This window comes from Hippopotamus amphibius, chromosome 5 (assembly GCF_030028045.1).
Source record: "Hippopotamus amphibius kiboko isolate mHipAmp2 chromosome 5, mHipAmp2.hap2, whole genome shotgun sequence".
In the NCBI taxonomy this organism is placed as follows: domain Eukaryota; kingdom Metazoa; phylum Chordata; class Mammalia; order Artiodactyla; family Hippopotamidae; genus Hippopotamus; species Hippopotamus amphibius.
In genome coordinates this window covers 11,176,167-11,192,717 of record NC_080190.1, presented here as the reverse complement: position 1 = coordinate 11,192,717, position 16,551 = coordinate 11,176,167, and the positions used below count along the sequence as shown (strand labels likewise).

At 36.9% G+C, this 16,551-nt stretch overlaps 1 protein-coding gene across 7 annotated transcripts in view; it reads right to left on the bottom strand.

Moving 5' to 3' along the window:
* ATE1 (arginyltransferase 1) overlaps positions 1-16,551 on the bottom strand; it is a 157,358-nt gene that overhangs the window by 3,849 nt on the left and 136,958 nt on the right. The gene's annotated exons all lie outside the window — the stretch shown is intronic.

The following is a 16,551-nucleotide window of genomic DNA, read 5'->3' as shown; positions in this document are numbered from 1 at the left end:
CTGTCGTGCGGGCAGGAGGGCAGATGCTTACAGCTTTCATGGAGAAGGCCACTATCGGTTCTCCTCTTCTTCCATATAGAAGAACTCCTGGGTTTTAGCAGGGCACAGTTTCCCAGGCTTCCATGTAGCTGGGTGTGGTCTTGTGACCAAGTTCTGGCCAACAGGACACAAGTAAAGGGTTCTGTAGAACAGCTAGCCCAAGGTCTTTGCCTCTTTCACTTTTTAGCCCTTCCTTCATTCTGTTGCTTGGAGCATGAATGTCACGGTAGGAGCTCTAACCTCTTTCTTGAGTTTGAGATTAAGAGCCTTCTCTCAGTTCAGCAAAAACAAAAGCTAGAAGGAACCTGGGTACCTGAGAATTTTATGGAACAAAACGGCCATTCCAACCCTGTACCACCTCTGCCTAGAATTTTACGTAAAACAGAAATAAGATACCTTAAGACAGATTATTTTAGGTTTCTATTATTGGCAGTTGCTCTTAATCCTAACTAATCAGAAAACAATGTTACAGTTTCTGCTAATATGTATATACATATTTTTCAATCACTGACTCAGCGAGATCAGTTCTCAGAATCATCCTACAGCTGACTAAATATTAGAATCACCTGAAGATTTTTAAAAAAATACCAAAGCCTGGATCCTGTCCCCAGAGATCCTGATTTAAAAACTGGTCTGAATGGAACCTGGGCGTCAGCATTTTCTTGGGCCTGAAAGGTGGACTGAGAACCACTGTCCTAGAAAAAACACATACACCAGTGTTTCTATATAAGGATATTTACAGCAATACTCTCTGTAATACTGAAAAACTGGAAACGACATAAACGTCCATCAGTGGAGAACTGGTTAAAGACGTTAAGGTATATCCATATGTAAAATGTTACACAACTATTAAAAAGACAAAGGAAGACAGACTGTTAAGTGAAAAAAAAGTAGGTTCAGTACAAAACAACTGTTCATTTTATTAAAAACCTAGAATATGCACAGAAAAAATCTGCTCAAACATACATCAACCTGCTAACGGTACTTATCTCTAACTGTTCCCTGTCCTTAGAACTACCCCAGCTTCCACTGGCTGCCCGCCCTGGGCGCTGGGCCTCTTCTCTCCAGCCTAGGGGTGGCAGTGGCTTCCTGCTGTTGCTACTCTCTGCGTCACGTCTCTGTGCCTTGTCTGGCTCTCAGCAACACACTGCCTGTTATCACCAATTCCCTGAATTAAATGTTCTCTGTTGTAAATACTTGAAGTGGCTTTTGGTGTACCTGGTCGGACATACCAACTTCAAGATATGTGTTGTTTCTTACAAATTACTTTACCCAACTGAAGCAGAAAATCCACATACTTTAAAACAACTAAATATTTAACATATAAAAGGTTACCACATCCCTTACCAGGGTAAATGACAAGCAAAGGAAAAGGCAGGGACCTGGTTCCTGCTATCAGTTTCAGACAGTCTGAAGTACATGGGCTGCAACACAGAAATCTCCATCACCTGGCTATAAATGCTACTAGTAGGAAAAGGTTAGATTCAAGTATGCTTAGAAAATAATACAAATAGAAAACTAGTAAAGATCAGTAAGAGCAGCAAAGAAGAGAAGCAAGAACATTGGCAAAACTGCACAAAACCTTCTAAATTTAAAACCTTGAACTTTTAAAATGGAATTTTAAAACATGTCTATATCTACCCATATAGAATGATGTTTAACAGTTTAAACCTTTATCCTAAAATATTTTAGGACAGACATCCTTTAAGATTCAAGTGAATGGAACACTGACACAAAAACTTAAGATCTGATATGCCATTATCTTATCTAGAATGAAACGCTACCCTCTAATTTTTATTCTTTTCTGGTAAGACACATAAAAATGAAAACAGAAGATTAGGAAAAACCCACCATTATGTATAATTTACATCAACTATTTCAGAGTGCACTCCTCTTAGAGAGTAGGAAATTTCATATTGTTTCATTTGTCAAAAAACATATTTCGTTTCTATTTATTAAGATTATAGGAAAAGCTTTAAAATTACATGCATATCAGATTTTGGAGAAACACTAGTTTCAACTAGTTTGTATTTTGGGGGAATACAAGTTTCAACCACTGAATTCCAAACTGACTTGTGATGCTGTTGAATCTATTGTTTAACTTATATATCTAATGAAGTTTCATAAAACTTCTAAATTAATTTACAGCACTTTTAGAGATCCTAAAGAAATCAATTAAGTTCAATAGTCCTTTTTATTCCAAATACTTTTGAGGTCTTTGTTCTGGATTAAAGTAGTCAAATGCTTAATATACTCAAAAAGTAGATATCAACCAGTAGTTCATTTTTTAAACATCAAATGTAATTAACACAAAAAGTGGCAGTAATGAATTTTAAAATCCTCTCCTCATTCCCTTCAATGTTAATATATCCAAGTCATCGGAGATGCAAATATATTTGGTCTCAGTGCTCAAATACTTTGGAAATTCATGGCGTTGTGGTTACTGTTATTGTTGCTGTTTAATATTGCAAATGCTGTGTTCCTGACATTCTATCACTAATTCACCAGAAATGAGACTTAATTGATACTTTTTATAGATTTACTGAAATACAAATTAGTTTTCTAAATTGCCCCAAATTCTTAAATTTTCCCATTATCATGCTTTGACTGTAAAAGAGGCACTGAAACATCATATAGATAAAATGTAGCACTAAAGCATATCTTTCTCTACTTAAAAAATCTTAAATTGCAACTCAAATTTGGAATGCGAACTTAGACTCCTGCTGACCTAAAGGCGCCAAAATATCAATCTAAAACTGCCAATACTTTTGAAAAAGGAAACACAGGTGAACAAGACACAGAGTAAGAGAAACAAAGTTATACTATCAATATTTTAGAAACTTGCTTTTCCAATAACTTGAACTAACAACATTTTCGAGGAATTAGTCAATGAAATTACTGAATACTCAATGAAACACACATTACTTTCTTATTTTATATCTTTTTACATCATCAAAGTAATGTTTTTTTTAAGAATTCAAATAATATAGAAATAGAGTGCTGTCAGCCCCCACACATAATCCTTTCTCCATCCCCTCTCCTCCTTGCCTCACGAACGTCCATCCAAGTTATCAGTGTTCAACAATTCCATAAGATGCATTTAAGTATTTAAATATAGATTTTTGAGGATTACATTCTAGCCATATCTTATATTAAAGCCAGAAAATCAAGTCAATTACCCTTTCAATGGGTATTATACTAACTTCAGAAACCACTGATTATCATTATACAAAATACAATTGTGTTTTCTGGGATTTAACAGTCTGCGGTTTTATAATCATTAGTTACACCTGCAATGAAGGCAGATTCTGATTCTTAGTACAATCTATATGATTAGTATTAAAATGTAAATTTAAAACCTAAAAGAAAACCAAGCGACAAAAAAAAAAAAACACCAAACACCTAAACAAGCAAAATTCTACTGGATACTTAAAACACTGAAAATTAGTTGATTTATTTACTAAAGTTAAAAAAAATGCATCCCAAATCCTCACAAAACCCTCTTGTTATCATATGTATTGCTTGCCTAACAAATGTCATCAGTGTTTGTAGACAAAAATCTACACAGCTAAACCCATACAGCACCTTCTTGAAGGGACCTTGAACACACTAGAAAAATAAAGCCATTTTGAGATTAAAGGCCATCTCATCTAAGGGAAACTGCCAGCTTACTTCGAGGTGTCTTAAAAATGTGTGCCAACAAGACCTTCTTCCATCTTTCCTTTCTCTAACGCAAAACAATTTAATTTTATAAAATAAAAACCAAAGGCAATCCTGCAAACTGTTTTCTGAGATGAGCACTGGATCACTAGCGATACAAACATGCTATCAATTCAGTGATGTTTTAATCTTCAAGGAAAACTCTGGTGGGCAACAACTGCTTGATTTCCCCCAACTTTTTATTCACAGGAGATGAACTGTACATCACAGGTGTTTTCAAAGGAAAAGAATCTAGAGATCAAAGCTTTACTTCTCCTTATGGGGATTTAACTCATTTGCTATTCTTAAAGAGACTTTGTAACTTCTAGGCTTTCCAGGAACGGATGAAACAGCCTATTTTTTTAACTTCATTATTTATTGTTACAGTATTCTGTGAACATGAAACATGAAAACATAAACATAAAAACAAGTTACATGCTTTACAGTTTCTCATAAAGATAGCTATATAAATGGCAGACTCGGTAACTCTAGTGAAGCTAAATATGGTTGGGCAAAACTGTGATATAAAGGAATCTGAAAATTCGAACAATACATGATAGAACTCAACTGTGAAACCAAACTCAACTCTGGAAAGTTCAGAGTCAGATATGATTTAGAACATTTTAAAGTGACAAGAGGTATTAACAAATGTTTTAATTGCTATGGGGGAGAGTATGGGGAAGGTGGAGAGAAATCTGAGAGCAAGCCTTTTATATGGCATAGCAAAGGGCAAGGCAAGAGAATGCACAGCAGTTAGGGCAGAAATTAGCTGAGCTCAGTCAGCGAAGTCTTCAAGCCCACTTGGCGGGAGGCTCAGAAATCGATTTGCGACTCCGTTGGAGAGAATTACACATTTTCATATTCTATAGGGAATATTGTTGCTAGTCATTTCACTCAGGATGTCTTTTTTTGGTAAAAATGAAAACTAAGATAACCAATCTAAACTTAGTTTATTTGTAAAAGACTATTTAATAACAGCTTTATGGAGACAATTCTCATACCATACAATTCACCCACTTAGAGTACACAAATCAATGGTTTTTAGTGTAGTCACAGAGGTGTGCAACCATCACAAAAATCAATTTTAGAGCATTCTCAGCATCCCATAAAGAAACCCCATACCTATTAGCAGTCACTCCTCATTTCCCCCAACTTCCTTAGCCCTAAGCAATACCAATCTACTTTCTGTCTCTATGGAATCAGACAATACATGATCTTTTGTGACATTTCTTTCACTTAGAACAACGTTTGCAAGGTTCATCCACATTACAGCACGTATCAGCACTTCATTCTTTTTTTTTTTAACAGACAATAAATTGCATATTTTTAGAGTGTACAATTTGGTACTTTTTTTCTTATTAGTAATGTATATATGGCAATCCCAATCTCCCAATTAATTCCCCCCCAATCCTCCCCGCTTTCCCCACTTGGTGTCAATATGTTTGTTCTCTTTATCTGTGTGTCTATTTCTGTCTTGCAAACCGGCTGATTTGCCCCATTTTTCTATATTCCGCATATATGTATTAATGTATGATATTTGTTTTTCTCTTTCTGACTCACTTCACTCTGTATGATAGTCTCTAGGTCCATCCATGTCTCTACAAATGTCCCAGTTTCATTCCTTTTTACAGAGCACTTCATTCCTTTTTACTGCCAAATACTCTTGTAGGGATACAGAGTAGTCTCCTGCTTATCCGCAGTTCTGCTTTCTTCAGTTTCAGTTACGTGTGGTGAACCACGGTCCCAAAATATTAAATGGAAAATTCTATAAATTAATAATTCCTAAGTTTTAAATTGTGTGCTCTTTTGAGCAGTGTGATGAAATCTCACACCACCCTGCCCCGTCCCTCGAATCATCCCTTTGTCCAGTGCATCTCACATGGTAGCCATCTCGGTTATCAGATGAACTGTCACAGTACTGCAGTGGGGCTTGTGCTCAAGTAACCCTTACTTTACTTAATAATGGCTACAAAGTGCAAGAGTCGTGATGTTGGCAATTCAGATATTCTCTTACTGTGCCTGATTTACAAATTAAACTTTATCATAGGTTATGTATGTATATATAGGTATACAGGGTTCAGTATATCCATGGTTTCAGGCATCCAGTGGAGGTCGTAGAACTTATTTTATCCCCTGTGGGTTAAGGGGGAACTACTATATTAATTTTTATTTATCCATTCAGCAGGCAATGGACTTAATGGTTATTTATTACACTTTTAAACTATTATAAATAATGCTGTTATGACATTTGTGTATAAGTTTTTGTGTGTTTTCATTTCTATTGGATATACATACCTAGAAGCGAAATTGCTGGGTCATATGGTAACTGTGTTGAACCTACTGAAGAACTGACAGATGTTTTCCAAAGTGGCTGAACCATTTTACATTCCTATCAGCAGTGTGTGAAAGTTCCAATTTCTTCACATTCTCATCAACACTTGTTTTTATCTGTTCCTTCTATCACAGCCATCCTAGTGGGTATGACATGGCATCTTGTTATGATTTTGATTTGCATCAGGTCAAAGCTAATGATGATACGTTTCTTTTCATGTTCTTATTGATCATTCATATATCCTCTTTCTATTCAAATCATCTGTCCATTTTTAAACCGGGCTTTTTTGAGCTATAAGAGTTTATATATTATGGGTATTAGATCCTTATCAGACATATGATTTGCAAATACGTCCTTCCCATTCTATGAACTGCCTTTTTAACTTTGTTGATGGTGTCTTTGGAAGTATAAAAGTTTTTAATTTTGATGAAGTCTAATTTACTACTTTTTTCTCTTGTGGCTTGTGCTTTTGGTGTCATATTTAAGAACCATCACTGAATCCATGGTCATGAAGATTTACCTCTATTTTTGTTCTCTAAGAGTTTCATGGTTTTAGCACTTACATTTAGACCCAATCCATTTTGAGTTAATTTTTGTATCTAGTGTGAAATAGGGAATGAATTTGATTCTTTTGCATGTGGCTATCCAGTTGATCCAGGACCATTTGTTGAAAAAATTATTCTTTCGTCCACTGAATTGTCTCAGTATCATTTAATTTTTGTATCTAGTGTGAAATAGGGAATGAATTTGATTCTTTTGCATGTGGCTATCCAGTTGATCCAGGACCATTTGTTGAAAAAATTATTCTTTCGTCCACTGAATTGTCTCAGTATCATTTCTGAAGATCAACTGACCATAAACATGAGTTTCTTTTGGACTCCCAATTCTAGTCCATCAGTATAGATGCCTGTCTACGTGCCAGACTTGCCTAATCTTCAACTTTATTCTTCTTTCTCAAGGTTGTCTTGGCTACTCCAGGTCCCTTTAACTTTCATGTGAAGTCTAGGATCAAGACTCAATTTCTAAAAAGAAGCCAGCCGTTGGACTTCCCTGGTCGCGCGGTGGTTAAGAATCTGCCTGCCAACGCAAGGGACATGGGTTCGAGCCCTGGTCCAGGAAGATCCCACATGCTGCGGAGCAACTAAGCCCGTGCACCACAACTACTGAGTTCTAGAGCCCACGAGCCACAACCATTGAGCCCACGTGCCACTTCTGAAGCCCACACATACCTAGAGCTCATGCTCCGCAACAAGAGAAGCCACTGCACTGAGAAGCCTGCGCACCGCAACAAAGAGTAGCCCCCACTCACCACAACTAGAGAAAGCCCGCGCATAGCAATGAAGACCCAACGTTGCCAATAAATTACAAAAAAAAAAAGCCAGCTGTTATTTTAACAGGGATTGCATTTAATCTGTAGATCAATTTGAAGGCTTAACAATATTAAGTCTTCTGATCCATGACCATGGATTTCTCCCCCATTTATTTAGGTCTCCTGTAATTTCTTTTAACAATATTTTGTTTTTCAGAATATAAATTTTTCACTGCTCTGTTAAATTTATTCCTAACAATTCCATTCTTTTTGATGTTACTATAAATAACATCGTTTCCTTAATTTCATTTTTAGATTGTTTATTGCAGGTATACAGAAATAAAACTGAGTTTTCTGTGTTGATCTTTTATCCAGTAACCTTGCTGAATTCATTTATTAATTCTGATAGTTTTTTAGTACATTCTTTAGGATTTTCTATATACAAGATCATGTCATCTGCAAATAAAGACGGTTTTATGTCTTCCTTTTCAATGTGGATGCCTTTATTTCATTGTCTTGCCTAACTGCCTAGTGGAAATACCATTTTTTAAGGGAAAAAACTATATAATGTCAAACTCTTGAAATGACGGTGATGAAAAAAACCTCTTGACTCCCAGAAATCATAATATAAAACTAATTCATCAAGATAATTCTTACCAGAAAGAACTCCAGATTAGTTCTGATATCATGGCATCAAAGCCCTGTAAAAGGTCACCAGAGCGAGACTCACAGTCAACAGCATACAAAGATCACACCAACTTTACTTCCTGCCTCAGCTCACTGTTGCGAGGACTTTACTTAGATACTGGTTGCTGGTTCTCTAAGTAAAAGGCTAATAAAAGACCCCTTCTGATGATGAATAAGGGTTGTATTCTTCCAAAGTTCTACTCTGTGTGTTTTGATCCTGAAATACACTCAAGTATTTCCTTTTTCATCATCAACGTTCACCCTAATAAGGCGACACTTAAAAGCTGAGAATAGTAAATGTAAACTGAAGCACGTAAAACACACCACTACAGAATTTCTCAAAGACTATGGAAGCTGGTTTGCGCAGCTGCTGGTGTGTGTTGGGGCTGGGGCCAAAGAGGCAGTCTGAGAGTTCAGGGCTGGCAGGCCTAAGCCATTTCTGGCTTGTGTGGTCAAGAGATTAGTTACATACAAAGGAATTGATCATATAAATAAATATACTGAGAAAAATGGGAGTTGGATTTCTGTCAGAGAAGGGCTAGGAAAGGAGAAAACTAAAATAAACTCTACTGTGTTGGATCAGAATTGGAGGCACAGGTGAAAACTCATGGTGTTTATATGCTGTATCAACGTGTGTGTACGCATATGTATTTCCTAGATCTGTCTGTTGAAAGGGCTTGGAAGCAATGAAACCCCAGCAGCAACGAGCATTCTTATTGCCCAGATCTTGTTTTCCAAATATTACTCTCCATGAAAAGGAACTAGAGCTCCATGGAGAAGTGCCTGAATGCAGAGCTGAGTCCGGGAAAGTACAAGATGAGCCTGGAATATTTTGTGCTAGAAAATAAATGCTCAAAAAATGTTGGAGAAACGTGAAAAGAATACAGGAGTCACTTTGAAAAGGCTCCTGCTGGCCAAGTCTGAGACAATCTGAGCATTCAAAATAAATAATGAGAATAACGGGTTATATAATACATTGACTAAAATGTTAGAACTCCTTGAGTCCACACTGACATAAGCAAGCAAAATGGGAGAAGGGACGGCTCTTTCTTACAGCAGAATACCAGCTAAGAGAAGCAGAAGTAAGGACTGAATGAGAAAAATCATCTGGCACCTATCTCAGTAATAAATGATTCAAATGAGAATCATCAACAAATGTAAAAATTAAGACATAAGTTTGATAAATGTATTTACATTGTCCCAAAGTATCTCCCTCCAAAATATTTACTTACTAACATATACAAAATACTTATTAACTTTACAGTGGTGATAACTGTATCACTTTATGAAGTGATACAAATTCAAGTCTCCAGCAGTGAGATGAACTGACAGCCTGCGCCTCTCCTCAGATGACACAATAAAACACAGCATCACTTCTAGGGTATTCGTGCCAAAACTACATAAACCTAAATCTGGTTATGAAGAAACCTAATGGCCATTAAAGAGCATTTATATATTTTAATGGCCATTTCCTCACCTCCCACTCACTCCACGGGCTATTTCAATGTGTATCTTGGTCCAATCACCTTCATTCTATTCACTAAGGTCAAAGGGCCTCCCTGAACTTGAACACAAAAAACACACTGCAGTCTTTACCACCCTCAGCAAAATGTAAACTTAGAAGACCACTGCCTCCTCCTTGAAATCCACTCTGCCTTCCGCTTTCTTGATCCCATTTATCCTGGTTATTCTCTTATCACAAGGGCAATTCTTTACTTGACTGTTAAATGTTGGGAGTTACTCAGTGTTCTGTTCTAGGTCGTCCTTTCTTCTTGCTCTACATTTTCTCCCTTGGAAATTTCATATGTGTCCATGGATTCAATTACCATTTTTAAGTCTGACTTCCAAATCCTCAGGTCCAGCCAAAACCTTTCCCTAGGAAACTTGATACTACATGTGGCTAAGGGCAAATTCACATTATCTCAGTCAGAGCAATCGTGCTTCTAGAAGTCCACACTACATAAATATCAGTACGTGTGCAAAAAGATGTATGAACTCTGCTGTAGCATTATTTGTAATTTAAATTAAAAATTTTAAAACTTAAATGTCCATCATTGGGGGGGGAGATATTATCAATAATACATATCCCAGTACTGCAACCATTAAAAAAGAATAGGAAGGGGCTTTCTAGGTGGCGCAGTGGTTGAGAATTCGCCTGCCAACGCAGGGAACACGGGTTCAATCCCTGCTCCAGGAAGATCCTACATGCCGCGGAGCAACTATGCCCGTGCGCCATCACTATTGAGCCTGCGCTTTAGAGCCTGTGAGCCACAACTACTGAGTTAGTGCTCTAGAGCCTGTGAGCCACAACTGTTGAGCCCATGTGCTGCAACTACTGAAGCCCACGCGCCTAGAGCCCGTGCTCCGCAACAAAAGAAGCCACAGCAATGAGGAGCCCGCGCACCACAAAAAAGAGTAACCCCCGCTCACTGCAACTAAAAAGAAAGTCCGCGCACAGAAAAAAAAAAAAAAGGGGTAAACATACTTATACCATATAATACAGCAATTGTGCTTCTTGGTATTTGTCCAAAGGAGCTGAAAATTTATGTCTATACAAAAATCTGCAAATAAATGTTTGTAGCAGCTTTATTCATTAACTGCAAAATGTGGAAGCAAATGTGTGCCAGGATTTCCTTCAACAGGTCAATGGAAAGACAAACTGTGGTGCATTCCTACAACAGATTATCATTCAGTGATGAAAGGAATGAATTATCAAGCTATGAAAAGACTTGGAGGAATCTTAAATGCATATTGCTAAGTGAAAGAAGCTAATCTAAAAAGGCTACATACTGTATATGATTGCATTAGCATGTGACATTCTGGAAAAGGCAAAACTATGGAGACAGTAAAGATATCAGTGGTTGCCGAGGGATTGGGAGGGTAGCGAGAGAGGAATGTGGGAGCACAGGGGACTTCTAGGGCAATGAAACTATTCTGTATAAAAACATAACGGTAGATACATGTCGTTGTATATTCGTCAAAATCCATAAAATGTACACCACAAAGACTGAACCCTAATGTAAACTATGCACTTTGGTTAATAATAATGGATCGATGTTGGCTTATCAATTATAACAGTGTATCTTACACTAATGCAAGATGTTAATAATGGGGAAACAGAGTGGGGGACTGGAGAGCATACAGGAAATCTGTACTTTACACTCAGTTTTTCTATAGACCTAAAACCGCTTTTTTAAAAAGCTTATTAATAAAGAAAATAAGAAAAAACATAGGATATTAACAACAGGGGAAATTGCAGACTCTCAAAGAAAACACATTACATACAGTAAGCTAAATTTTAGTGCAATGGTTCTCAACCTTGGCTGCACATTAGAATCACCTGGGAAGCTTGAAGAACTTCTGATGCTCAGGATACACTGTGGGATCATCCGTATCTGGAAGTGGGGCCTACAGATAATGCAGAATTACCCCTCATCATGTAGTCAGACATATATGACATGTCAAAAAACATCAGTGTATGAATATAAGGGTACGTTAACAATTTCTTGCCACTTGGCTTTAAAAATAGTGCTCAGGACAGAGGATTACTTTAAAAAACAAACAAAAAATCCACAAGGATGTAGCAGTAAAAATCCTCTCTGACCACATTTATATGGCCATTTTTCATTTATGCTCCCATTAAAGCTTCAGAATGGAAAGAGTGACACTCAGATGTGCCTTAATAACAGTGCAAATAAGCACGGAGAAAACAACCTCAGCTGTCATTTTATATCTAGTACAATCATGTCTTGATTCACTATTTTTGTATTAGAAGATAGCTGATTTCTATTTAATTTTATTTGTTATATGATAAAGTGAATCTGTGGAGACTAAAAAGCCTATATATTAATGATAGATGAGAGAAAGAGAGAAACTGATGGTCCCTTAAAAGTCCATTTAAGAACATTAAAACCTCAGGAGTAAGAGACTGTCGCAGTGCTATCTATCGTAACTGTGCTTTGCTGTCGTCACAGATCTACTCTTTTAAAACTTGATTTTCTCTTCTGAATGTTTAAACCTAAAACTGGTTGCTGTAATCTCTCTGAAAGTTAATATAAGAACAGTAGAGTGATAAAAAAAAAAGCACTTTATAAAACTAGGATCAGATTTTATCAGGTTCAATTTTTACCAGGCAATAAATTGACAGATTTTTCTCAATCATCCATCTACTGCATATTAACTACCTGTAACACGTTTAATATTTTTCAAGATATAGTCAGAAACGTATAGCTAAATTAAGAGTGATAGTTTAAACATTCCTAACTAGTAAAAAAATAGTTCTTTGGATTTTTTTTTAATTAAATAAAAGACAAGAGGGCTTCCACTTGCAGGAAGATGAAACGGACCTACTTTTCCCTGTTGTCCCACTAAGTATGACAGAAAACCCTTGGCATCTTTTTTTTTTTTTTTTTTTTTTTTAGGCGCACGGGCTTAGTTGCTCCGTGGCATGTGGAATCTTCCCAGGGCAGGGCTCGAACCCGTGTCCCCTGCATTGGCAGGCGGATTCTTTACCACTGCGCCACCTAGGAAGTCCCCCTTGGCATCTTATATACAACAAACGTAAGAAGACACTAAAAGGTGAGAGAAGACAACAGCCCAGTAGGGTCTCTGGGACCTGAGGAAGGACGTGGTGGTGAGCTCCCTGGGTTTTCTTTTTGCCCTTTTATTCCAGATGGCATACTGGAAAAGCTGGCAAACTTAAAACATCAACATACAGACCAAAAAAATAAAAGTACCAAGAAACACCTTCTCAATCTAACCAAAGGATCAGCAAAGGGACAGCCTAGTAAGAAAGGAAACTTTTAGACAATAACCTCAAAAAACACGAACTGTCACAACTTACCCAATATGGAATAGATAATGTAAATAACCCTATAATTAGTGAAGAAATTGAATTTGCAATTAATTTCTGAAAAAGAAATATCCAGACCCAGATGGTTTCACTGGGTAACTCTACCAAACAATTAAAGAAGAATTAACACCAATTTTATCAATCTCTTTCAGAAAGTAAAAGAGGAGTGAACCCAAACCAGACAAAAGACAGTACAAAAAAAAAAAAAACTAAAACCTAGTATCCCTTATGAATATGGATGCAAAAATCCTTTCCAAAATGTTAGCAAACAGAATTTAGCAGTTGGGTTTATTCCAGGGATGCCAGGCTGATTCAGTATTCGAAAACCAATCAATGTAATCTACTACAGAGAAGAAAAATCACATAATGACACTTAAAAGTCAACAACAAAAAACTCAAAAACCCTGTTTTTGATTTGAAAACAGGCAAAAGATGTGAAAGACATTTCTCCAAAGAAGAGAAATGGGAACATACAGGAAAGGATTGAAATCAGGGACTTAAACAGATACGTGCACACCCAAGTTCATAGCAGCATTACTCACAACAGCCAAAAGGTGGAAACAACCCAAATATCTATTGACAGATGAATGGATAAACAAAATATGGTATAATCACATGGTAGAACATTATTCAATCTTAAAAAGGAATGAAATTCTGACACATGCTACAACATGCAATAACTTTTGAAGGCATTATGCTAAGTGAAATAAGCCAGTCACAGAAGGACAAATACTGTATGACAGCACTCATACGAGGTGTTTACGAGTAGTCAAATTCATAGCGACCAAAATTAAGAGTCATGGCTGCCAGGAGCTGGGGGAGGGGAGAATGGGGAGTTATTGTTTAAAGGGTACAGTTTCTATATAGGATAATGAAAAAGTTCTGCAGATGAATGGGGTGATGGTTGTGCAACAGTGTGAATGTATTATATGCCATTAAACTATATGCTTAAAAATGGTTAAAATGGTAAATTTCATGTTATATTTTATATACAATTGAAATAATTAATTTTAAAAGATCAACTGTATTTCAATATACTAACAATAAACATGGAATCTGAAATTAAAAACACACCATTTATAACTGCTTAAAAAAATACTTAGGTGTAAGTTTAATTCTTTAATAGATATGTACAGGACTTGCAAGCTGGAAACTATAAAATGCTGGTGAAAGAAATCAAAGATGATCTAAATAAATGGACAGATAAACCGTTTTCATGGATTATAAGATTTTCAGGAAGATACCATTCTTCTCAAATTGATATATAGATTTAACAAAATTCCTATCAAAATCCCTGCAAGTATTTTTATAGGGATAGACAAGATTATTCTAAAATTTATATGGAAAGGCAAAGGAACCAGAAGCGCTAAAACAATTCTGAAAAAGACTAAGTTGGAGAAGAATCATTCTACCCAATTTCTAAGAACTGTTATATATAGCTACAGCCATCGAGAGTGTATACTGTTGGCAAAGGGTAGACATATAGATGTGTAGAACAGAAAAGAGAATCCAGAAATAGCCCCACACAAGTGTGGCCAACCAATTTTTGACCTAAAAAAGGCAGCAAAATGTTGGAAGAACCTTTTCAATAGTGTTGGAATAATTGCATACCTATAGGCAAAAAATTAAACCTTGACCTAATCTTCACATCTTATGCAAAAATTAATTCAAAATGGATCACATATTTAAATGTTACATGTAAAAATATAAAACTTTTAGAATCTATTTGAGACCTAGGGCTTAGTGAGGAGTTCTTAGACATAGTACTAAAAGCATGACACATAAAAGAACAAATGATAAATTGGACTGCATCAAAATTAAAACTTTTCTCTGTGAAAGACCTTGTTAAAGGGATAAAAAGACAAGTTGGTAAGGACTTGTACCTAGAGTATATAAAGAAGTCTTGTAACTCAACAATATAAAAGCAAACAATCCATTTAGAAAATGCACAAAAGACAGGAGGGTACATTTCACCAAAGGGAATGTCTGGATGGTAAATAAGCCATGAAAAGGTGTTCAACGTTACTAGCCATAAGGGAAACACAACGTAAGACCATAGTGAGATAACCACTACCCATCTACTAGAACAGCTAAATTCAAAAACAGTAACAAAACCAAATGCTGGGAAGAATGTGAAGAAACTGTATCTTTGAGACTTTATTAGTGGTAACATAAAATGGTACAGCCACTTTGGAAATGTTTGGCATTTAGTTTGGCAATAACTGAATGGAAAATGGTTTGGCAGCTTCTTAAAAACATACAACTTACCATACAACCCAGCAATTGTACTCCTAGGCATCTATCCCACAAAAACAAATGCCAAAGTCTAGACAAAAACCTGTATAACAGATGTTTATAACAGTTTGGTTTTCTTTTCTTTTTTTTTGGTAACAGTCCTACTAAATTGGAGACAACCCAGATGTCCTTCAACAGGTAAATGGTTAAACAAAGTGTGGTATACATCTAGTATCCACACCATGGAACACTACGTAGCAGTAAGAAGGGATGGATTGTTTGGTACATTAAGAAACACCCCCCCCACACACACACACACCCCCACCCAGAGAGAGTGAGCACGAGCACACGTGAGCGCTCACAATGGAAATGTAGTAAAATGTCCAGGATGTTCTTATTGTGCCATGTATATACAGTTGCCCTTGAACAAAGCTGGGGTTAGGGTATCCACCCTCTCTGCACAGTCAAAAATCCAAGTACAAGTTATAGTCATCCCTCCGTATACGTGGTTCCTCTGTATCTGTGGTTCCATATCCTTGGATGCAGCTAACCCTGGATAGTGCAGTACTGCAGTAAGTAGACACACCCAGTTCAAATCCAAGTTGTTCAAGGGTCAACTGTACTTAAGGTGTACAACGAGGCTTTGATATATGTATACACTGTGTAAGGATCACCACAATCAGGCCACTTAACACATCAAAAATGGTGCAGGAAAAATAACACCTTTATTTACAGGAACCATATTTTAGTTACTCCTGATCATTTTACTTGTGGATGGCCTTCTCGACCTGCCAGTAAACTCCTCAAGAATGGGAACTGAATCAGTGCCCAGACACCCCATGCCCTGGACTTTGGGGGTAAACAGACGTACGAGGAGCAGTGCCAGGCAGGCTTCATGTGAACATCTGTGGTTCAGGTGCTGACCTTAATCTCACACTCTTCGAAGACCAGCAACAGAGACCCATCTTCAGAGCAGCTACGCAGCTTTTATCAACTCTCCTGTTAATTAGTACCGCGTGTTTATTACTCAATGTCTGAATTCTCAAATTAAATCATTCTTGGATTATTTTCCTTCGTTTCTGAATGTAATAAATGTTAAAATTAATCAGGTCACAATACCTTTAAATTGTGCTCTGTACTGATCCATTTTTAGAACAAGAAGGGTTTCTGAAATCTTTCTGAAACTCCTGTTAATTAACCACAATGGAACTGCAAGGACGCCATGCTAATGCAGACAACCTGTGGAAATGCCCCTGGCTTATTTGGAACGAAAGGCTCTGTGCCATGCCTCCCATCCTGGACTAGTCTATGTCTGCTTCTTCAGAGAGGCCAAGAATTCCAGAAACAAAGACACTGTGTGAAGAACATCCATGCTCCACCTTTCAGTAACTGGCAAAG